This window comes from Stylophora pistillata, chromosome 3 (assembly GCF_964205215.1).
Source record: "Stylophora pistillata chromosome 3, jaStyPist1.2, whole genome shotgun sequence".
Classification (NCBI taxonomy): Eukaryota; Metazoa; Cnidaria; class Anthozoa; order Scleractinia; family Pocilloporidae; genus Stylophora; species Stylophora pistillata.
The window spans coordinates 38,578,465-38,590,964 of record NC_142521.1 but is presented as its reverse complement, the minus strand read 5'-3'; the positions used below and the strand labels follow the sequence as shown (position 1 = coordinate 38,590,964).

At 38.7% G+C, this 12,500-nt stretch overlaps 1 long non-coding RNA gene and 1 pseudogene across 1 annotated transcript; both read left to right on the top strand.

Annotated features, from left to right (window-relative positions):
• Positions 1-6,198: 6,198 nt before the first annotated feature.
• LOC148736025 (uncharacterized) lies at positions 6,199-8,434 on the top strand. Its single transcript, XR_015998996.1, has 2 exons — positions 6,199-7,063; positions 7,830-8,434. It is a non-coding gene; the product is annotated as an uncharacterized LOC148736025 (long non-coding RNA).
• A 2,187-nt stretch (positions 8,435-10,621) lies between these two features.
• The window catches only part of LOC148736024 (uncharacterized), a 4,224-nt pseudogene continuing 2,345 nt past the window's right edge, over positions 10,622-12,500 (top strand).

Below are 12,500 nucleotides of genomic sequence, written 5' to 3'. Positions count from 1 at the left end.
AAAAGACCCGCGCCCTGTCCGGTCATGTTAAAACGCAGACTGCAGACTGCGCACACCGTGCAGACCGTGCAGACGGTGCAGACGGGGGAAGTTTTGGTTACTTACTACTTCACCCTTCGATACAGTACACCCATGATTATCTATATATCTACCTATTGTTACGACAGGGAAGGTTTTGTGGCCAACAGATAAGTGCCGACTGCTTGTTTAACTCTGGACTTGGCCGTTTTGGGGTCCTAAACAAAGAGTCTGACTCGCGCACACTCTAGTCCTGATTACATCAAACTTTATTTGCTAAATCACAGTGCTTATATACCTATTGGTGGCTAGTTTTTACGTGATTAGATATGCTAGGGAAGGCATGTAGTTTCCTTTCTACATTGAGTAGTAAACACCTTCATTCGAACGTGAGCATACTGCTTTGTCCTACTCCATTTACTTACGTAAATCCTGCTCTGTTAAGATTACACTTTGCACATTTTTGCATGTCACAAGGATCACATTTCTGCTCTACAACAACCTTGTAATTGATCTATTCTTAAATTTAGGATAACAGGTCACGTTTCGATGCGCTTGGGTAACGCTTTCCTTCGTTTTACAACACTTATCGTTAATTTTTGATAAAAATTCTTAGTTAGAGGAGCTTCCACGAAATCTATGTATCAATGTTTCAACTTTATGGCAATGTCTTATCAAAAACATTGCGTGCAAGTGTATGGGTACGATCTTATTTCCGAGTAAAAGTCGACTTAAGCTTGCAGCACTTTATTTATTTTTATGTTCTTAGGGTCGTGTTGTGAAGATCCTGGCATTATTATTTGCTTCGTCCACGCAGCCCATTTCTGAACTCTAAATCAGTCGCTGGTTTCCATCTTCAATACAGAAAAAAAGGAGTCAACAAAAGGATATGACAAAGCTAAAATTCATCTCAACACAAGGGCAAACTCAAATACAGCTTTCCCTCGTCGATCTCCATCTCACCACGTGCTCGATAACTTTGAGCCTTGAGATTTCGTTCAGATTGTTGCTTGGTAACCTGAGCTCGAAATAACCTCATAAAACTACGTTACGTGTCCAAAAACTGGACACTGTTCCGATGTTACCAAAAGAGTAAGGACAAGGTGAAAATCAGAGTTAAAAAAAGTGAAAAAAAAGTGAAAGGTACAAAAAGAAAATTACAGTCTGCACAGTCTTCACAGTCTGCACTGTCTGCAGTCTGCGTTTCAACATGACCGCGCCCCGTCGGCAAATCTAACGGATTACTAACATACCTTACTGATCCGCTATAGCTAAACAGGGAAGTGTTGTTTAGGCCGTCTATAAGAAGAAGTCATTTACTTAAATTTAATTAACATCTAATCATTGATGGCTTTGAACCCGACCGTATTTGAGGGGGATAAATGACTTCTTACTTGGCTAGCTTCTTCAACAAGAGTATCAAATAACTTACTAGTTGGGTTGATTCTTTCAAAGCCATTGTTTCAAATGTACAATATCAGTACAATTAACGCTCTGCGAACATGTATTTTACTTTAAGTCCTTAGGCATACGGACCCACACTTGAGTCTGCTGAATCAGCCGGTACAGTGATTACTCGGCAGCTTTTCTTGAGTTTCGAGATACGCAGAATGAATAGCTTTAGTACCAGATGTGAGCTTTTGGACCGCTGCCAGTAATAGATGAATGTGTATATTAGAACGCCCTACTTGGGTCGTAGTCTTACTAGCGGCACGAGTAACTTAACAAGGGCGCTTTCCATTCAACAAAAATCACCGGTTCAAAATGTCGATATTTTTAGAGGCCGAATGCAACGCGTCTAACCGTATTCAAGAGGGCACGTTCAAAACGTATTCCAAATTTCCGAAAACTTATCCCAGAACTTTTCCGTTCCATTCGATTTCGGACCGGAAATCTCGAAACTTTTGGTCAAATGGAAAGCGCCCCGAGGCATGAAAGGGTCTGTGAAAGAAGTAGTGTACATATAAAAATCTGTTGAACGTTGGCTAATTCAAAGAGTAAAGGTTGAGGTTTTCCAGTTTTAACACTTTCGTCGTAAATTTCACAGCAGAAACGCAGGAATTCGATGAATAAAAGTCGCATTAAATCTCCTTGTGTCTCGGTAGAAAGAGTCTCATTGACTTCAACTTTTCCTTCGAAGAAAAACCGACTTACACACGCTATTACAGATAACAAACAAGCAGACTGACAAGTCCAAAACACATATTTGCATTCACTTACAATGACTTTCCGTGACATTATAAAACGGAACAGAGGTATATCTTCGAAGATTAATCGTCGTTGGAAATAAAAGATACTTTCCGTAAGATCTCTAACTGTTTTTCTTTTTACGAGAAAATCGTAGCGTGATCAGTAACTCGCGTGTGTTTGTCACACCAGTACTGCTGTTTGGCGTATGCTTCTTTCTTCTTCAATTGACAGGTGTCACATTGTGACAGTTACTTATCAAAAAAATGTTTCAAAATTTGCTCGGAAGCCTTTAATTACCTTTGCAAATAAAAATGTTTCGGCGAAAGCTTTCTCTTTAATTTGAATAACATTTGTTTTCTTTATAACTCACTCGCTATCAAATTGTTAAGTTCAAGGAGGATTTTCCCGTAATTAAACTCGTAATTGTAGCCCTAAATCATTCGGGTTCATTTGGCAATCATTTAAGCTACAAATGGGTTTGATATGCGCCAGATACAAACGATTTGGCATACGGTATTTCGTTTACTGGACAGGACTGGACTGGACTGGACTGGACTAGTAAAGGCGGACTACTAAAGCGCGGATCGGTAAAACGCTGACTAGTAAAACGCGGACTAGAAAAACGCGGACTACTAAAACACGGACTAGTAAAACGCAGCCTAGTAAAACCCGGACTAGTATAACGCTGACTAGTAAAACGCGGATTAGTAAAAGGCGTACTAGTAAAACGCGTCGTATAAAATTTTGGCGCGAATCTTTGATGAGGTCAAAGGTCAACAGACCCATTTCCGTTTCCTGTAGCAAAATAAGGGACCGTCGCTCAATACATATAGTTCACCAGTATAGGCCGGTCCGCATTGGGAAAAACTGTACCTGAGGTATTAGATACCGCCTGAGACCGTGGCCTCGGGCGGTACTCAAGACCGAGGGCACAGTTTTTCCCAATGCGGCCGGACTGACCTATGCTGGTGAATAACATTTTAATTTTTTTCTAACACATAAGAAAAAAAGATTATTGCCAAAAGAACCCGACTTATTTAAATGAGGTGGATGCGAAGACGAATACAAAAAGTAATTATGCGAGTCTGTAGGTTTGTAATGCACACTGGTGCATAAACCGTTGCCTTCAATTGAAACTTTGAAGTCTAATTATTTTCACGTTAAGAATTCCATTCCTTTTTCTCAGTTTCTAAGACTTCTTCGTTTATGTAGTGATGACTCTGATTTCCACCCCAAATCAGAGTCCATGTGCCAGTTTTTCGATAAACGTGGTTACCCTGATTCTGTCGTTCAAGCGAGTTACCACCGCGCCCAACTTATTGATCGACATTCAGCACTACAAACGTCACAAAAGGAAGAGTCCGACTGCATTCCATTCACTGTTACGTTTCACCCTCACAACCACTCAGTTAAATCCATCATTCTTAAAAACTTTAAATTACTTCAAAACGATCCAGAGACAAGCACTATCTTTTCGCAGCCTCCGCTCATTTCATTCAAACGCGACAAAAACATAGGCAATTTTTTGGTCAGAAGTTCTTTTCAGACTAATGACCAACCAGGCACTTTTAAATGCGCTCGTGCACGATGCAAAACGTGTCCTTTCATTCACAACACTGAGGAAATATCGAGACCCAAACGATCCATTAAGATCACCGATCACTTCACTTGCACCCCCGCCAAAGTAATCTATTGCATAACTTGCATTTATTGCAAAAAGATTTACATCGGCGAAACAGGCAGAAGACTAGGCGACCAATTCCGAGAACACCTTCGCGACGTGGAGAGGAATGACAAGGACACATCGAAACCAGTCGCTAGACATTTTAATTTACCTAATCATTCCAAGCAACATATGGCAATATGCGATCTTTCCTTACACTTAGGTAGCCCGGAAAGCCGTAATACTCTTGAACAAAAGCTCATCTTTCAAACCGGCAGTCTAAATCCTACAGGTATCAACGAACGCTTTTCATTCCACTAATTTATTCGTGTCAGCTAGCTTTTATAATCGTAAAGGTGGCCAATTTACCATTTCAACTTTATTGATATATTGAAATTATTTCGTTACCCCCACCGACGCAGCCCCAAACAGTTTCTTTACAAACTATCAGCCTTTTGTGAGACAGATAACTGACGAACAGGATCAATGGCAGAAAACTCTGAACATAGGCTGTAAATAGTCCGCTCGATCAGTGTTTTAATCAATTTTGTCGCAAAGAACACCAACACGTCGTATCAAGCACACAAGGAACACAAATTGCAAAGTTTAGGCGTTTTTAATAGCAGCCGTTTTGATCGAGCCGCGACATAAAGCGACGGTACAGATGTCCTGAACTTACGGGAGACCGCAGAATGGAGAAAACGGCAAAACAGAAGAACGCTGGACTCGTATGAACAGCTAAGAATATAATATTTGAGTTAGGGTTATTATATTTACTTTGCTATATGCATCGGAGTCGTGTTAATTTTTATTCTATCAATGTCTTGATGGTCACATGTACACTACAGGATTGCGTGATTTTATGTCTTTCTCCACGATTTTCAAAAATTGTGAAAAATTCCAAATTCCTTTCCCCATGCTAAACTTTACATATTCTGAAAGATCATTAACTCTAGTATTATCATTCGTACTCTTACGAAATTCTGAGCAAAGGCACAGGCTCAAAATTATCGTTGTTCTCGCCTATCGTTTTAGGCAACACCGTAGAACCATAAGCTTTTGACTTCTCTTGAATACTGGAATTAATCTAATCTTTATGAAGTCACGGTGTTTAGACTATGAATAGTTTTACAACAACTTGGAACTATGATAGCATTTTCCAGCGCAGTATTTTTGATACGCGAGTCGAGTGAATCAGGACCTATTTTAAACCTGTTCGGTGTCGCCAAATCGATCTCGGGACTGAAAACGAAACGTTTTCGTTTGTTCGGAAGCAAATAATTTTTTCAAGGAAAAAACTGCACAGCAATTGTATACTTCCTAAAGACTACTTGTATGCAAAAGAGCAGCGAATTTTAATTTTTTAACTTTGTCATGCAATGTTTGATTTTTGCACGAATTTGCTCTTAATACGTTCCGGAAATTGCGACCGAAAAACTTGGAGTTGCTAATATAAGGGTTTGCATAAACTTTGAAAATACTGTAAATGAAGAGATAGGAAGTAATAATCATTTTTCAACCGAAGAATACCTAAGCAACAGAGAACTTTTTTCCGTGTTTGTATATTCTCATCTCAACACGACTGGGCGGGAGGGGGGAAGGGGGGGAGGGTTTTGGGAGAGTTGGAAAAATTTGTACAAAACCAGACAAGCAGTCTAGAGTTTACATTATTGCCTTTGAGAATTCTGCCAACCTCCCGATTCTTTCGACACGGGGAATGTTATGTTTTGCTTTTGTTAAGTATTTCTCTCCCATGATATGAAAAATGAAAGAAGAAAGTTGTTTTTTGCTTCTTGATTGATTTATTTTTTCTTAAAAGATGCTCTGGATGATAGTATTTTTAACATTAACCAATCATAATTCGACGGTCATGAAAAATCAAAGTCAGGTTGAACCTGCGGCAAGTGGTAGCAGTGTGTGAATAGATAAATCCTCGTAAAAACTTGACAGAAAATACCGAAATGTTTTGGTTCATTTTTATTTTTTTTTTTCGCCAGAAAAACTACAACAGATTGGCCTTTTTCAAAACTTACACCCTTATCGATTCTTCATTTAAAACCTGAATAAAACCATGACGAGCTTTGCCCACCAAAAAAATTTATGCAAATTAGGCTAAGCCAGATCTGAGTTCCGCCTGGCAATTATTAACTGTAAGAGAAGATCTCAGTTCGCGTCCACAGCACGTTCAAGGTGTTGCGGATGAATTTTCTGTAATTACTTTTTGGCACTTTTCGGCGTCAAAATTGCATAGTTTGGGTAACCCAAAACCCTTAGGCTGACCTTTCTTGTCATAACACGAATGTTTTCCAGAAAGGAACACGCGGTAATGTCGGTGTCACTCGCGTGCAGGCATTTTTCCAGGTAAAACCCTCGCGTGGAATCAACAAATGTTTACTTTAACGCTCCTTTTATGCGCACAATGTAAGCCAAAGCATTTTACAGTTAAACGTAGAGATCAAAATATTTTCTTCTAAGGATGATAAATGACCGACGCTGAACTAAATTATACGTTGAAGAAAATGCAAAACAGCATAACATGCAAATGAGCAAATTTGGAAAAATACGAAGTTACGGAAACCATGAAAATCTTCGATTTTTAAGAAAGGAAATTTTTATAATTCCAAGCCAAGTAAGCTTTTCCAGTATTTCTTTCTTTAAGGTTTTGTGTGGAGCGGGGCCTTTGCTTTATAAACCGTAAAACTTAGTGACAAGTCGAAAGGGTTTGCTCTTGGTTATGATACCAAAGAGTAGAGGGACACCACGGTGATCTTCCAGGTGTTTGATCATCGTCGCCGCTCGTAGCGTACTTCGCTACTTAGGTGAGTGAAATCGAAGTTCTTCTGTGTGAAAGGTCTCCTTACAAAGAAAAGCGGTCGATTGTGCTTTTTCAGTAGCGGCTTTAACGCTCGTCCATATTCAGCGCTTATCCTAAACATGGCATCTCTAGCTATCTACAAGACACGCTGCGATGTATTATTCGTCCATGTTCAACACAACTGCGCTACTGAGATAGAGAATCGAAGGATCGCATTGTTGCGCTCGAGGCAGAGTGCGCTACGTTTGCCAAGTTCTACAATGGACAACAGATCGTACGGGCTCCCGCAAGAGTAAGGACAAGGTCTGTCAGTTACAAGCAATGGATAAGTGGAATTGTAGAAAGTTTTAATTCATCCCTGCACCCAAAAGCCGATGGTATGTAATTTTGCTCTTTTCCGTTCTTCACACACTCGAATAGCTGTTAAAATTAAATTTAATTGCGGGTTGTGCAGTCAAAATGCAACGTCGCCCAACATGGTTTTAGTTAAACCGGCGTCTTGTGAGGCGCTTCCACCAAAATAATTTAGAAGGGAACAACAGCGCTAGCGCTAACCGATTTAATATATTCTCAAGAACATGTCAAAGTCTATTAAAACCCAGAAATTAAAAATAGTAAGAATTGGTGGTTCATGTTAAAAATCATTAAAGAACAGTTCTCAGTTTGGCTCGATAGTGCTGTCACTTTGCACGAGTTGTTCATAGTGACTTAATTACTCGTTACTTTCAGTATTTGTTCGAGCTTTTCTTCGACTTAATAGGGGACATAAAAAAAATCGCAATTCACCTCTAAAATAAAAATAATAACAAACTCTTCTCCCAATTGGACACCAGATATGACTGCGTAGTAATAATTGCGTACTACGCGAAGTTGCAGTGTGAGAAAAATAACGAGTGAGGAATATACTTAAGTGCTGTACAGCGTAATTTTTAACATAGATTACCCAGCTAAAAGACCTGCTTGTCTTAGATATTTATGATAATATAGGAAGGTCTCCAAGGAATACTAATAACCCGGCGTGTAATTTTGTGATTGACAAAACCTGATAACTCAGGTTTATGTTTGAAAGGGCAAATCATTTAGTACATTTCACTCTAGAAGTAAATAATCACTTGACTTTTGTAATTATTATTTTGGTTTCAGGCAAATGGTGTCGAGTTGAAAGATACTAAGTTCCTGAAACATACATCCAAGCTTTGTTAGCAGGCATGCCGAATGCTTTTATAAGCAGTGCGAGGGAAAAAATGCATTTGCGGCCCCCTGTATGGAGAGAAAAATCCAAAGTTTCTTATTACAGGGATGGTAGAGGGAATGATGTTATTTCTGGTCTGAGTCATCAAAGTTCTGTACCATTAGAGTTAAAGAAAAGCCATCGGGGGAATATGGAGGTTGCTGCAAGTAGTAGTTGTTAAACTCTCAACAAGCTTTGCAGGCGACCAAGGAAAGAGCAATTTTGGGGCAAGAAATTAAGCACGATTCTCACCCAGTAAACTAAACTGGTTGTTGGAAATTGAGAGGGACGAGCGACCAGAGAATTTGAAGTAATCTGGTGGCCTGATCTTTTCTCAGGCACTAGAAATGGGAAACTGACCTTGCGATTTTATGTTCCTAAAGTGATACTTTGATTTCAATGATGTGTAGTACACAGTCTATTGACTTGTTCGTCATTTTTCCATAAATTTAGTAGCTGTTTCTTGGCATTTTTTGTAAGTTTGTTTTAAAAAACGATAAAATGTGTTTTGCATTTAGAGGAACAAACTTGTCTGTAGAAGGCTAAGATTAAACCCTGAATACAGCAAAATGACCCTGTAATTTTAATGCAATTCATGTCTAGCTGGGCGCACTATACTCTGATGGCCTTCATTCTGTTGTAACCAAATTCAGAGGAAAAAAAACACCTGGAGAAACTCTTAGAGGGATAATATCTGTGGACTTTCGCCATTTCTATGGTCATCAGGAATGACAGAATAAAGCAGCAACTGTTCACAAAAGTCTTTATTCACTTAACTGAAAGAATAATGAGTTGGAGGGAACTAGATCATTTTTTCCCAAGCATCTCCAATAATTCATTATGAAAATAATAATAACATTGACAACAATAATAATGATAACAATAATAATAACAATAATAATAACAATAATAAAAATATTTACAATAGTTATAGAAATAATGTTCATTATCCTGATGGTTATAATTCCTATGATTAGTTCCAGTAATCTAATCATTATTATTATCATTTATATTATTATTATGATTATTTCAGCATTTATCTATGAACAAAATGGCATTATTGTTAGTCTAGCTGGGGATTGAAACTGGGGCAAAATAATCTCAAGAAAAGACAGGAAACCCCAAAAACTGTTCAGGACTGCAATTCTTGAGTTGACCCATTGTGAAAGGTTTTGGGACTTCATGAAGCTAGTGCTGTCTGTAGTGGGCCCTGTGCCAAAGAGAGAAGAGTAGCAGCTGAATCAATAATAATAATAATAATAAGGACAGTGATAGCAATGATTGACCAAAGTCACCCTATGACTAATAACAGATGATACATGACAAACAGCATATTAAGCAACACATTTTTCAAAACAAAAAGAGCAAGCTAAAACTGCCATCAGATAAAAATAACTGCCCCTAAAGGACTGACAGCATAGAGCTGAAAAGATAGAGACTGGTTCTGCCATCAGATCACAACAGTCCATAGACTGACTACCCAAGAGAAACAGAACAGATTGGTGGTTCTGCCATCAGATAACAACAGCCCATAATGGACTGACTACCCAAGAAAAACAGATCCACCTGTTAGTTCTGCCATCAGATAACAACAGTCCATGGACTAACTACCCAAGAGAAACAGAACCAGGCAGGTAGTTTTGAATCAGAAAACAACTATTTAAGACAAGCCCTCAGTACAATGTGTCTTAGAAAATCCTCTGCATTCTAACAATCCATTGAAGAGAAAAACTATCAGAAACACTTGAATTTCTATTTGGGGGGAAGGGGGAGAAATTAAATGAACATCTACTTGCCTCAGCATGCCATCCTCATTAAGCAACCTATTTCATTTTGAAAATGATGATCACAATCGTAAAGATAACAATAATAACAATAACAAATCATTATTATTATTATCATTTATATTACTACTATGATTATTTCAATGTTTATCTACGAACAAAATGGTGTTATTGTTAGTCTAGCTGAATGAGTATCCAAGTAATTGAAACTGGGGCAAAATAATCTCAAGAAAAGACAGGAAAACCCCAAAAACTGTTCAGGACTGCAATTCTTGAGTTGGCCTGTTGTGAAAGGTTTTGGGACTTCATTAAGCTAGTGCTGTCTGTAGTGGGCCCTCTGTCAAAGAGAGAAGAGTAGCAGCTGAATTAAAAATAATAATAATTAGGACAATGATAGCATTGATTGACCAAAGTGCTTATGACTAATAACATATGATACGTGAAAAACAGCATAAGCAACACATTTTTCAAAACAAAAAGAGCAAGCTAAAACTGCCATCAGATAAAAATAACTGTCCATAAAAGACTGACAGCATAGAGCTTAAAAAAATAGGGACTGGTTCTGCCATCAGATAACAACAGTCCGTAGACTGACTACCCAAGAGAAACAGAACAGATTGGTGGTTCCGCCATTAGATAACAACAGCCCATAATGGACTGACTACCCAAGAAAAACAGATCCACCTGTTAGTTCTGCCATCAGATAACAACAGTCCATGGACTAACTACCCAAGAGAAACAGAACCAGGCAGGTGGTTTTGAATCAGAAAACAACTACTTAAGACAAGCCCTCTGTACAATGTGTCTTAGAAAATCTTCTGCATTCTAACAATCCATTGAAGAGGAAAACTATCAGAAACACTTGAATTTCTATTTGGGGGGAGGGGGGGTAATTAAATGAAAATCTACTTGCCTCAGCATGCCATCCTCATTGAGCAGCCTATTTCATTTTGAAAATGATTCAATCACAATCATAAAGATAATGATAATGATAACAATAACAAAATCATTAATAATAATGATAATTATAATAATCATAACAAAAACTACAATGAGAAAGTCCGTGTTAGTCTGGCCTCTACCTTGCAGAAAATACAGCCCACCAACTGAAGCTGAATTCTTTATAGGAATTTTATTGCAATTAGTCATTGACTGAGGCACTCAAGCCACCTCACCACGACAAGGCACGAACATCGAGGTGGAAAAAAAAGGGGTCTGTAAACTTGACTCCATGCTCGATTCGAGATGAGAAAACCGTGTTCGAAGCTTCTTCAGTTCCACTCCAAGGGAATTTACTCTAGCTGATCTTTCGGTAAGTTAGGAAGCGAGCTCTTCGGAGTCGTGACTGAGTTTGGCGCCAAAAGATAAATTTTTCGCGCTTTCCGGCTCAAAGTCTAGTATGGCGGAGTTCACCAGATTTACGATAGTCATAAATCCCGCAGATTTAATAAGTTCGTCGGGGATTGTTTTATTACGAAGAAGATAGACCAGCTATTAGACCGAACGTGAACACAACGTGAACGAGGTCTGGAATCCTGGCTAACCCCACTACTCCGAACGATGATTTGGACGGCTGAAGTTCCCGCGCCGCCACACTTTGGATTTCGTCGGGAAATATCTTAAATATGTGACAGAGTCACTCAGGCTTATTTCCTACTTAAGACATGTCTGTTCTGTTTTATTTTATTTTATGGAATTTTAGCGATTTGTCAGTAATGTTAGTAATGTGCTAATGGTGCTGCGCGCCAGGTCTAAAAATAGATATGTCATCTTTGGACCCCCCCGCTAGTTTAGGACAAACACTCGGAATCTTTACAAGGAGTTGTATGCGAAACGTGTCAGAAGCAAGACTATTTTCGCTCAAAAAATGCTCTAACTTTCTAAAATGGTTGCAACCAGGCATTGCTGTTGGGGTACATGTAAAAATGACTCAAGATATCCAGAAAGATTACCAGATTCGCTTCAAGAAATGCTTAAAAACGGTAGGAAAGTCTTCATTCCGTTCCCAAAGCCGAAGCATGACTTGGAACTTTGTCAACGCTGGGTAAATGCGTGTTCTAGAAAGAATTTCTCAGTTGATAGTGTTAACTAAAATACTTATATTTGTGCTGCACACTGGTCAGGGGGAAAAGGACCGACAGATGAGTTTCCTGACCCGTCTAAAGCGACTTTATCAAAGAAAGAAGTCCACAAATCACAAAGAAAACGAAAGGCGCCCGAGCAGAGACCATACGAAGCCGTGACCAAGAAGGTACGAAAACAGCTTAAAGACCAAATGCCCGATGTTTTACCAGAAAATGACTCATCTTTGTATGATTTTGAGGATGTGGAACCACCAACGAGGGATCAAAGTACCCAAACATTGTCAAATGCAGAGCTGAAGTCGAAGATCGAAACGCTCATTACAACCAACGAGTTGAAGACGAGTAATGTTGTATTTAAACCTATTTCCATGACTTCTATGTCTTATGAATATGTTATACAAGACTCGCAAAATATGAAACATCTAACTGGACTCACTAGTCGTCAGTTCAAGGTACTTTTCAACTTTTTAAATGATGTGTGTCCTTTGGATAAGATAAGATATTGGTCTCACAATCGAAAACAAACTAACTCGCATAAATTGTCAAGCAAATGGTCCTCAGAAGAAAAAGTTTAAATCTGTCTGCTAAGACTCAAAAGAGGTTTTACTATTAAAACCATGTCTGTAATGCTAAGCACTCTAGATAAGAAAATAAAGGATACTTTGATTAGAGAGATTTTCACTACATTCATCCAGTTGATGTACAAAGTATTTCG